The following is a 12,278-nucleotide window of genomic DNA, read 5'->3' as shown; positions in this document are numbered from 1 at the left end:
TCCTGCCTCCTTGGGATGCCCGCTGACATCCCCATCTTTCCTGTGGCTTGGGTCTACTCACTCTGTGTTTCCCTGATCTTCTCAATATCTCCCTTTGCCCCTGCCCTGGGCCCATCCTGAGATGAAGCAGGGAGAAGACGCTATCTGGGGATAAGCCTTGGCTAAGAGCCTTGAACATCACACTTCCTAGGAGCTCATCCTTTCCCTGGGAATTATGCAGTGGAGGTGAGCCAGCACATGTTCTGAGGGTGTGGCAGGGTCAGTCCAAGACCCTGTGCCCTTAGCCTAGCTGGTGCAGAGCAATGGCTCAGGGGGAACTGGGCCCAAAGTGTGCTAACAGACCAGAGAATCCCCCATCAGAGGACAAGAATGTCCTTCTATATACTCACTTGTCACTCAAAATGATTCGAATACCCACTTGAAACTAATCTTCCCATTGTGCTATGAAAAAAAAAGTACTTATCTGGCCCTAGATAATCCTATGGGCCGGAGGTTCCTATGTGGTGGAAACCCAGTGTATCCTGCAAACAAGGGGATTTTGTATGAGGGAGGTGTCCATACTTCTTCTCCACTGCCGCTGAAGTCTAAAGGACTTCCAGAAAGAACCATCAGACGAACCAGAGAGCATTTTGAATTCATGAAGATGTTGGTGCTGATGATGGATTTAAAAAGCACAGTCACTTTTTGGGGGTGCCTCATTTGGTGGAGAGTGTGTGACTCTTGATCTCGGGGTTGTGAGTTCGAGGCCCACATTGGGTGTGGGATTACTTAAAAAAAAATCTTTAAAAATATACAAATAAATAAAAGCACAGTCATTTTTGAAAGCATTTCCATGCTATTTCTTCTCACCATGTCACTGCAGTCCCTTGAACATAGTAGGTTCTCAAAAACAAGCACCACCCTGCTTTGAATTCTATCCTTGTGAATACAAATCTTTGGGCAGGGGGAGTTGAAATGAGAGGGAGTTCCATTCTTGCTCCCAGAATTTAAGGAGAATTACTCTGGTAGTCGTCAAAGTTTAGTGTGGAAGAAATGCTATGTGCACCCCAACCCCCCTCAGAAAAGGGTCAGGGCCCAGATTAGGGGTTGTTCTCACTTTACTGAAGCTGTAGCTCCTGTCTCAACAAGTTCCATTAGTCTGTCCATCTGCCCATTTGCCCAACCATGCATCCATTCATTTCTTCAACAAGGAGGGCCTCCTTGTTGCCATGCACTGTACAATGAGTTGGGGAGTCAACAATAAATAAGATAGGCTCTTTGCCTTAACGAAGCTCAGAAGACAAGTGTACAAACACATTGTATTGTGATGTTGTGATGCTGTGGGAGGGCTCAAGGAGAGGGGACTAAGTATCCCATGTAGGAGAGCAGAGTGACTTTAGTGAGCCCTTGGGTACTGAGTAGATATGTGTTCACCCACTGGATCTGCAGGAAGGGGGGAGGTACATTCCTGGCAGAGGAAGCAGCCTGTGCCCAGGCATGGAGGCACAGGCAGAGGGCAAGGAGGGGCTGCAGGCATTTAGGTCTGGTGTGGAGGGGAAGGCAGGAGATGAGGCCAGAAATGTTGGCAAGCACCAGACCAAGGAGGAAAGACTGCAGATTTGCGTTTGAGAAAGGTCTCCCTGGTGATGAGAGAAGACTGTCTAGAGTGGTAAGGAGTCAGAAGTCAGCTGTTCCAATAGAACAAAAGATGTGAGATCTTCAGGAACTACAAATCGTAGCCATGGGACTCTATTGCTTTGCTTGCTCCCCTACCACTACCCACAGTCCAGCTTTCTCCAGATAATTCCAACGTGCCTCTCACTGATTAGAGTGTCAAGTGAGGGGGGAAGTCACTTCAGAGAAGAGTTGTCTTCTTTTTTTTAACTTTTCTTTTCCTTATTCTTTTTTTTTTAAATTGAGAGAGAGGGAGAGCACAGTGAGCTGGTGAGAGGGGCAGATGGAGAGGGAGAGAGAACCTTAAGCAGCCTCCATGCTCAGCATGGACCCCAATATGGGGCTCCATCCATAGCCCTGGGATTCTGACCTGAGCTGAAATCAAGAGTCGGATGCTCAACTGACTGAGCCACTCAGGAGCCCCAAGAGTTGTCTTTACAGAAAGATTTGCAAATATTTAACCACCACTCTGCCCCCAGGCCCTCGCAGGGGGAACCAGCATATACAAGCAGTGCTATATTGTAGGATGCCTCTGAGGTGATGCAGGAGAAAAAACTTGGTGTCAGAGTCACCAGACTTCCCTGATCCCGAAGGGACTATAGAAGAGGGAGGGGGAGGAAATTAACCATTAGTAAACACCTCTTGCCTGCCAGGCCCTCTAGATGTTATCTCACTATGAGGTAGGTGTGATCATTCCCATTTAAAGAAGAGAAAGAGGCTTAAGGCACAGGGATGTTAAGGTCACACAAGATTAGAACCCAGCTCTATCTGACTCCAGCCTCTGGAGTCCTGTAACTCAAAATGAACCCAGAGTCAACCCTCCATTGTCCAAGCTAATGGGGATGATGATAATGCTAGTTTACATTTATTGAGTAAATACAGTGGGCCAGTGATGAGTCTGAGCACTTTTGTGTATTAACTCTTTCCATTCTCGTAACAATGCTATGTTAAGGTAGAAACTACTATTGTCTCCATTTTAAAGATGAAGAAACTGAGGCATTAAGCGGTTAACTGACAAGATAGAAGTAAAACTTTCACTATTTGCATATGATATGATACTACATATAAAAAACTCAAAAGACTCCACCAAAAAAGTGCTAGAACTGGTACACAAATTCAGTAAAGTCGTAGGATACAAAATCAATGTATGGAAATCTATTGTATTTCTATACACCAATAATGAAGCAGCAGAAAGAAAAATTAAGAAATCAATCTCATTTACAATTGTGCCAAAAACAATAAGATACCTAAGAATAAACCTAACCAAAGAAGACAAAGATCTGTACTCTGAAAACGACAAAATCCTGATGAAGGACACTGAAGACAACATAAAGAAATGGAAAGACATTCCATGGTCATAGATTGGAAGAGTAAGTATTGTTAAAATGTCTATACTATCCAAAGCAATCTATACACTTAATGCAATCTCTATCAAAGTATCAACAGCATTCTTCACAGAACTAGGACAAACAATCCTAAAATTTGTATGGAAGACCCCGAATACACAAAGCAACCTTGAAAAAGAAAAACAAAGCTGGAAGCATCACAATTCCGGACCTCGAGCTACATTACAAAGCTGTGGTCATCAAGACAGTATGGTACTGGCACAGGCTCTCTCTCTCGCTCTCTCTCTCTCTCTCACACACACACACACAGACACACACACACAAATACACATAAATCAATGGAACAGAATAGAAACCCCAGAAATAAACCCACAATTATATGGTCAGTTCATCTTTGACAAAGCAGGAAAGAATATCCAGCGGGAAAAAGAATGTTTCTCCAACAAATGGTGTTGGAAAAACTGGACAGCGACATGCAGAAGAATGAAATTGGACCCCACTTTCTTACACCATATATAAAAATAAATTCAAAATGGATTACAGATCTAAATGTAAGACCTGAAATTATAAAAATCCTAGAAGAGAGCACAGGCAGCAACTTCTTTCTAGACAGATCTCTGAGGCAAGAGAAACAAAAGCAAAAATAAACTATTGGGACTACATCAAAATAAAAAGCTTCTGCACAGTGAAGGAAACAATCAATGAAACTAAATGGCAATCTAGCAGAATGGGAGTAGATATTTGCAAACAACATATCCAATAAAGGGTTAGTATCTAAAATATATAAAGAATTTATATAACTCAACACCCCCCAAAAAAGTGAACAATCTAATTTTTAAAAATGGACAGAAGATACAAATGGAACATTTTTCCAAATAAGACATACAGATGGCCAAGAGATACATGAAAAAATGCTCATCATCACTTACCATCAGGAAAATTCAAATCAAAACTACAATGAGAAATCACCTCATACCTGTCAGAATGGCTGAAATCAACAACACAAGAAACAAAAGGTGTTGGCGAGGATGCAGAGAAAGGGGAACACTCTTACACGGTTAGTGGGAATGCAAACTGGTGCAGCCTCTCTGGAAAACAGTATGGGAGTTCCTCAAAAAGTTAAGAATAGAACTATCCAACAATATAGCAATTGCACTACTAGGTATTTACCCAAAGAATACAAAAATACTAATTCAAAGGGATCCATGCACCCTGATGCTTATAGCAGCATTATCTACAATAGCCAAATTATGGAAACAGCCCAAGTGTCCATTAATTGATGAATGGATAAAGAAGCTGTGGTGTGTGTGTGTGTGTGTGTGTGTGTGTGCATATATATATATATATATATATATATATATACACACACAATGGAATATTATTCAGCCATAAAAAAGAATGGAATCTTGCCATTCACAATGAAATGGATAGAGCTAGAGAGTATTATGCTAAGTGAAATAATTCAGTCAGAGAAAGACAAATACCATATGATTTCACCCATGTGGAATTTAAGAAACAAAACAAATGAGCAAAGGGAGGAAAAAAGAGAGAGAGGCAAACTGAGAAATAAATTCTATAGTTTAACCATAGAGAATAAACCGGTAACCAGAGGGGAGGTGGTTGGGGGGATGGGTTAAATAGGTGATGGGGATTAAGAAATGCACTTATCAGGTGTGTATGGAAGTGTTGAATCACTATATTGTACACCTGAAACTAATATTACATTATATGTTAACTAACTAGAATTTAAATAAAAACTTAAAAAAAAAGGGTAACATGTCCAGAATTACACAGCTGAGATCAGAAGAAATGGAAGAAGTAGGATAAAGTAAAAATAAATAATAATAATAATAATAATAATAATAATAATAAACTAAGAATATTTCCCATTTTACTTTGAAAACACGATGCCTCCCCCAACTCATGACCAAGAAAACTTACCATCTTAATTTTACATTCCTAAACAAATCCCTGAAATATTGGATTCTGTCCTAGGCCCTCCTCTCTTTTTACCCTCCATGCACCCCCTACACGACTCCAACCAGTGAATAGCTTTGGTTTCCATACAGAGGTCATTGATTACACATGTGCAGCCCAGACCTCTCATGAGTTCCAGACCTTTATGCCCGACAGGTAGGGCTTGGACATTTCTGCACGAAGAACTTTATAATGTTTTTTCCTTTAATGTTTATTTTTGAGAGAGAGAGAGAGTGAGTCAGAGCGTGAGCAGGGAAGGGACAGAGAGACAGAGAAACACAGAATCCAAAGCAGGCTCCAGGCTCTGAGCTGTCAGCACAGAGCCTGACACGGGGCTCGAACTCATGAACCGCGAGATCATGACCTGAGTTGAAGTCAAACGCTCAACCGACTGAGCCACTCAGGCACATGAAGAGCTTTAAATGAGACATCTCAAACTCAGCATGTTCAAAATTGAACTAATCATATTATCCCTCAAAACTGCTCCTCCAGTGTTCCCTATTTTAGGGAATCGCTATCTACCTACTCCCCAAAACAGATGTTTTCCACCTAGCCTCCTCCGTTTCCTTCACCCCTACTCCTACCAGCAACAGCCACCAATCACCAGCTTCTAACAATTCTATCTCCTAAACATGTCTCTTATTTGTCCTCTTTCCTCCGTTTCCACTCTGGCTACTCTAATATAGGCCACCATCATTGCTGTTCCAATTTACTGGGAACACAGTTATTCCAAATAACTGGGGGCATTTCACCCCTCTCAGTTCTACACACTGAAGCCAGAGTGATCTACAATGCTAACTTGAGTGCGTCACTCTTCCACATTAAGCTCTTAAAAAGCTTCTTATAGCTCTTGGAATAAAGTCTGTATTTATAAAGACAGCTTAAAAGGCTCTGCCTGCTCTGGGCTCATGCCTATACACCTTGCCCCATGGCTTCCCATTCCCTTCCCATACTTCTTCTCCCCCCTTGAAACCCATGGTCCAGAAATAACGTGTTTCATGTCTCCAAACACTTCTGGCATTTGCTGCTCTGTCAGGATAGGTCAGAGGCCCCTGCTCTGGGCCCTCTTAGCACCCTGTATTCCCCCATCACGACTTATGCAGTGGTATTTCAGTTGTTTGCTTACTTCCCTCTCTTCCCAGGCTATATATAACTCACCTCCACCGCCCCTTCAGTGCCTGCCACACAGTAGGTATCCGGATCAATATTTTTTTTATTAAATATCGACAGTCTACAACCAGATAGCTGACAGTTAACTCTAAAGGCAACACAATGCACACCAAAATTCTGGTAACAATGGCTTTGAGAGAGGATTTAGCGAGGAGATAGTGAAGAGAGACTTTGGTGGTTTGCTTTGAACATTTCAATCATAGAATGATATACTGAGATATTAATTTGAGTTTTGCTTTTTTGCTGTTGTGGAAGAACAGAAAAGAATGACAGCTATTTATATTTTGTATCTTTTCTCTCCTGCCACTCCAAGAGAGCCTCTCCTATTTCCCTGCCTCAGGGGCATTTACCCAAAACAAGTGATGCTAAAGACCTATCTTCCTGGCTTTTGTGAAAGATTGAATTCCTTGAGGAAAATGTGAGTGTCCCGAAGACAGAAGGAGTGTGTATGGGGGATAGGGCAGGGGCCATTAGAGTCCCTGGAATCCTGGGGGAATGGGGGAAGGAATCTGGGGATATGCCAAGATGTGGGAATCTCCAGACTGTGCCCCAGAAGGAGTAGACCCCAGAAGCCTGGACCCTGGTGAAGATGATGTGCCTACATGGATTTCAAGGGAACACTTGGGCTTGAACAATGAGCGTATTTGTGGTGACCAGTGTCGACAAATATCAGAGGGGTGTCTTAGATATTTCTGTTTTGGCTGCTCTGTGAGGGGAAGCTCTCAAGAAAACCTATTTCTTGTATAGTTGTATTGTGGTATGAAAACCATACTCACTGCACTTTTGTATGGTTGGACTCTTTTACAGTAAGACTTTTCAAGTATGCTCAGATTAGAAACAAAACCAAGAAAAAAAAAAAAAAGAAGACCATTCAGCCAGGACACTGCTCATTACCTAGCAAGGCAGTTTTAGTCTTCCTTGGGTGTACCACAGGCTGTCTTTGCTCCCTCCTGCAGGGAATTCTAGCTAGGGAGATGGCCCCTGAGAGAAAACAGATCCAAATGTACCTGCCTCCTTAGGATGCAAGGTCTCCTAATAAGGAGATGTCACCTGTCCTCTCAGGACACCAGGAGAGAGCCAAGGGAGTTGACTGGTAGGATTCAGGGAGGGTGTGGTTGGGGAGAGCCCCTGAAAACTGGAGGGGCTTAAGGACTGGCTATCTGTGACTTCCTGAAAAGTCAGGAGATGGGATGCCCCTGTTCCAGACACTGCCTTCAGGGGCAAATTAAGAGGAGCCTGAGCTTGCTTTCAGGGTCCAGGCCACTCTGGCTGAGAACTCAGCTTTGCACACATAGTTTCCATGCCTGTGTAAAGACGTGAATACTGTCCTTTTAGTGGCATGTGTTATACTTCATATTTTCGGATGGATCTGGTCTCTAGGTCTCTGTCCTCCTCCTTTAACTTATTTGTTCTGATTTTCCCCCTCCCTTCTAAAATAGACCTAAGGCTAAAATTGTGACTCCATCATTCGCCTGTGTGACCTTGGACAGGTTACCTAGGCTTTCTGAGCCTCATATTCTTCACCTACAGAATGGGATGATTATCATGAAGACTGGAGATAATGGATATAATAAGTACCTAGCACACAGAACCCGACACTCAATAAGTGCTCATTAAACGGTCATTGTTTTATTATCATATTTGCAATAATAAAATCCCTCCTTATTGCTGGAAGGGACAAAGACCTTCTTCTGACTGCTACTCCCTTGGCGATTGTCAACAGTGCTTCTGAATGCCAGTGTTCTACAAGGCGCAGTCTGGGACAGCTCATTATCCACGGTCACTTCCCCCCTGTGCTCAGCCCTCCAAACCCCACTGAACAAGCTCTTCCAGTTCTCAGCCCGCCTCCTTCCCATGAAGGAAGCCATGTGATCTCATTACCTCCTCACAAAGGGCATTCCAGGGCTCAACTGAGCCCCAAACTTAATGCTGGTCTTTCTTTACCCACGGCATCTCCTCATCTTGGGGCGTGTGCTTTTGCAAGCAACTCTCCTGTCTCTTTTTTTCCCCCCCCCCCCCCCCCCCCCCCCCCCCGCCCCACCTCTGCTGCAATAATCTCTTAGTTCTCTGATTCCACATACGGACCTTCACCCAGGCCTTGGACAGGTAACTTTACTGCCTGCTACAACTTTGCCTTTGTAATCAGGAATACTGGCCAGGCATCAAAGGCACCTTTCCCCCCATTTCCTCTTTTCAGATTTTATAATCCATCTCTCCTATGCAACCTCCATTACCTGAACTTAGAACCACCTGACTCTTATCTCCAGCACCGGGACACACCAGCATCATAAAGTCAAGCTCCTACAGCTCGGGAGTTGGGAAAAACAGAACAGCCTGAAGTTGCTGCTTCCTGCCTGCAGCACTGAAATAGCCTCTGAAGCCCAGTTTGGGCACTTTGTCCTTTTTATTGAAAGAGGTCCAGCTCACATCCGCAGGTTAGGCCCTACTGGTGATTGTTTAGGCTTGGATTTGGAAACCTCGAGACCTCATTCTCTTCCTTACCTCAGCCTGTCACTGTCTTTGGGATGACTGACTTTCCTACTGAATTAAGTTGGGAGGCTGGGGAAATTGTCAAAAGGAGTTTCCCTTTATTCTGTTAATTTTTTTTTATAAGGAAAATGTATTCCTGCTTGATTGTGTAATTTTTTTAAGGTACGAAGGAAAATAATATTGGTGGGGCTAGAGCAGCACAACCTTGGGCCCCCTGATGAGAGTGGACTGACAGAGAGAGGATGGGTGACAGAGGCCTCCAGTGTTTCTCACTGGATCCAGAAGACCTCCCCAGTGGACAGGTGTGCTGGTGAGCAAGAGTGCTGAGAAGAGAAGAACTGAAATGATGTGCCAGCTTCCAACAGGAAGCAGGGGGACAAAGGCTGAGGGGGGGAAATGAGCTCATCAAAAGTCTAGTCTGAGGCTTTGCATTTTGGAGGCCCTTGGTCTTTGCTGGAATAATGAATAAAATTTCATTTGAATCCAGCTGCCATACAGTTTACAAAGAGATGTGATTTGCTAACAGCTGAGCCTGGTTCATACCTGTAAGGGCCCTTCAACACTTCCTTTTTTACAGATGAGGAACCTGAGACTCAAGTCACAGGCTGCCCATGGTTACACAGCTAGTTAAATCCTGGAGGTCTCCAGAATTCAATCCCAGTACCCTGTTTACCCTGCCATGCCACCTCCAGGTACATGCAATGGGAGGTATTCTGTGTGGTACAACAAACATTGCTGAGTACTGCGGTGAATGGATGAAAGGCTTCACGACCTCCATTTCTAGAATGCTCAAACTTGAATCATTCTTAGCAACAGGACAAAGGCAAGGTCTGTCTGCTCATTTTCCCTCCAGGCCTAGGCTCTTTCTTCCCGGCAGCCTCAGCTTCCTTCCTCTCTCCTAGGGCCTATCTCATCTCTTCTCCTAGCCACAACAAAGGCAGCCAGATCCAGACACTGCTCAGAGATGCTTTCCCAGTGAATAGTCCATGTTTGTTTAGGATGAGAAAGGTGTGTCCTGAAATTAGAGTTCACAAAAGCTTGGACCCAAATAATGGTCATTCAGCCAGACTGCAATTTCCCCATCTTGCTCCACATTAAAGACTTCATTCTTCAATTTTAAAATTTACCTATCCTCTGGGGCACCTAGGTGGCTCAGTCGGTTAAGGGTCTGACTTCAGCTCAGGTCATGATCTCAAGGCACATGGGTTCGAGCCCCATGTTGGGCTCTGTGCTGACAATTCAGAGTCTGGAGCCTGCTTCAGATTCTGTGTCTCCCTCTCTCTCTGCCCCTCCCCACTTATGCTCTGTCTCTCTGTCTCTCAAAAAATAAATGTTAAAAAAAATAAAAAATAAAAAATGTTAAAAAAAATTATTAAAAAAATTCACCCATCCTCATCTCAGATCATATCCAAGCTCCATGATGTAGATGGACCTCATGACCTTAAAATGGTTCCCATGGTGTGGTTTTTCTGCTTGGCATCTATGTATGGGTGGTTCACAGGGTCATAAGCAGACTCATGGGCAGGAAAAAAAAGGGGAGGAGAAAGAAGAAAGAGCTAACTAAGTTGCTTTTGAAATAAACTGATAATCAGAGAGGAAGCTTATTTGGCAATAATCAGATGGAGAGAAGGAGAAAAATCTCAGCTATTTTCGTCCATTATATTCTCACACAGAAACAGAGTTTGTCTTGACTCAGCCCAGAATGACCTCTAGTTATAGGGGCACCAAGAAGCTAATCAAGAAGTTAGGAACAAAGGAGTGGGAGCCCACTAAATATCATTTTAGTTACATCAGTGCTCTTTAGAAGAAAAGCTATGAAATAGGATACCCAGGTTCTCAGGCCCACAAAGGTCAAGATCTTAGAAGATGCTTCAGGCATGAAGTTTGAACTCCTTTCCTCCACCACGTAAGGATCTCAGGGATCAAACCTCCAAGACTCCTATACAAAGATGTCCTGAAATATCAGCTGAATTCTGCTGCTCAGTTAGTGACCACTGTCCCAGGGAGATCCTACCACCTTCACTGACCTCCATCCTATAGGAAGCACCACTTGAGGTCCCTCATTTACCTAAGTCTTATTAAAAGAGGTCATCTGCAGAAAAGCTGAGGTCTTGTCACAGGTGGCAGTATTGCTAGGGCAATACTTGCCGTCAAATTTCCAGGATAAGGGGCTCTAGAGGCTTTGGCTAGAGCCCCTCCTAGGGATGGCCTTAACTCTTAACTCTACAGTAGTTAACTGCACTCCCACAAGTGCTCCAACTGAACCCAATGTGCTACTTGCAAACAGCCTTGACACAGTCTGCTTTATGATTTTGCTGTTCTTGTTGCAGCCAAACTCATGCCAGAGATGATGGTAGGAATTTAGAAATCTGCTGGAAGCAGTGTTAGTATTATTGTTTTTAAGTAATTATTGACGTTAAGATTTTAATGCTGAAAAGACCAAAGACTAAAACCAGACAGCCCTTGTGAAAAAAGACCAAAGAAATTAAATTTGAGGAAATCAGGTTATTTATTTAAATATGCCAGAGGCATATCACGACTACCAGTAGAACTACCCAAGTATTTCTAAGTTTGGTGAGTTTAACACAAGAGTGTGAAATAGATAAATTAATCTGGTTATTTCACACATTCTGTGTCTTTCAGGCTAGTCTCCTGCTCAGGGGTTGTAGGGATTTCAAGTTACCCTGCACACTCTGTTCCAGTCATCTATGACTGGCTGGCTGTGGTGCTTATGAGTCCTTTAAGGGCAGATATTGTATCCAGATGGGCCAATTCAACTAAATCTATGCTCAGATTTTAATTGCCACATTGTGAGTGGTGATGGGAAGTTATGGCATTTGCTTGGCTGATCCCAGGCCCCAGCTCCTGGGCAGCTAACACACAAGACTGCATTTACATTGCAAAGGGGAAGGGGGAGGGGTGGAGCATGGGCCTAGTTGTACTTAGAAATTACATTAGGAGGGGAAGGACAAAATTATTCAAGCCACCAGCCAACTCAGATGCCCAGAGTCTCTCCTCAGAAGCCACTGGGGGTTGAGACCAGGCCAAGGAGGCTTCTGTTCAGAAGAGGCAACAGTCAGAAGAGGCTTGTGTTGGAGACAACCCAAAGGCTCCAGCCTGACTGCTGACAGCCCTTTGACCACAGCTCTGAATCCTTGTCCATGGGGTGGCCCTTGGGAAGAGGCCTGCTTTGGGGGGACTGTTTAATGATTTGCCAGCAAAGAGCAAGGCAAACAGGCTGCTGGCAGCTTCCTGGATGCAACAGGAGAGTAGATTTTTATTCCCACCCATGGTGTAGCCTTCCAGGCAGGAGATAAAAGAAAAAGCGAAAGATGGTGTAGCGAGAGCCTAGAAGAGATTGCCATTTGGAGCTCAGCACTTCACTGGGTCTCCGTGGATAGTGCCTGGATACCTTGGCATCGGTGCCAGTTGGTATTTCCATCCTCTGAATATTTTAGTAGTTTCTTTTTTTCCCCACAAATATTTTATTTTTAAGTAATCTCTATGAGCAACACAGGGCTTGAACTCACGACCCCAAGATCAAAAGTCACGTGCTTTTCTGACTGGGCCAGCCAGGCGCCCCTATTTTAGTAATTCCTTTTTTTTTTTTTTTAATATTTATTTTGAGAGACAGCATAAACA

At 43.7% G+C, this 12,278-nt stretch overlaps 1 protein-coding gene across 2 annotated transcripts in view; it reads right to left on the bottom strand.

The window, feature by feature from the left end:
* Positions 1-12,278, bottom strand: part of RNF43 (ring finger protein 43) — a 64,917-nt gene that overhangs the window by 16,959 nt on the left and 35,680 nt on the right. The gene's annotated exons all lie outside the window — the stretch shown is intronic.

The sequence above is a fragment of the Herpailurus yagouaroundi genome, unplaced genomic scaffold, assembly GCF_014898765.1.
Source record: "Herpailurus yagouaroundi ecotype Mexico unplaced genomic scaffold, PumYag 189, whole genome shotgun sequence".
NCBI lineage: Eukaryota > Metazoa > Chordata > Mammalia > Carnivora > Felidae > Herpailurus > Herpailurus yagouaroundi.
Note: the sequence above shows the minus strand (reverse complement) of the source record. Positions and strands in the feature narration are given on the sequence as shown.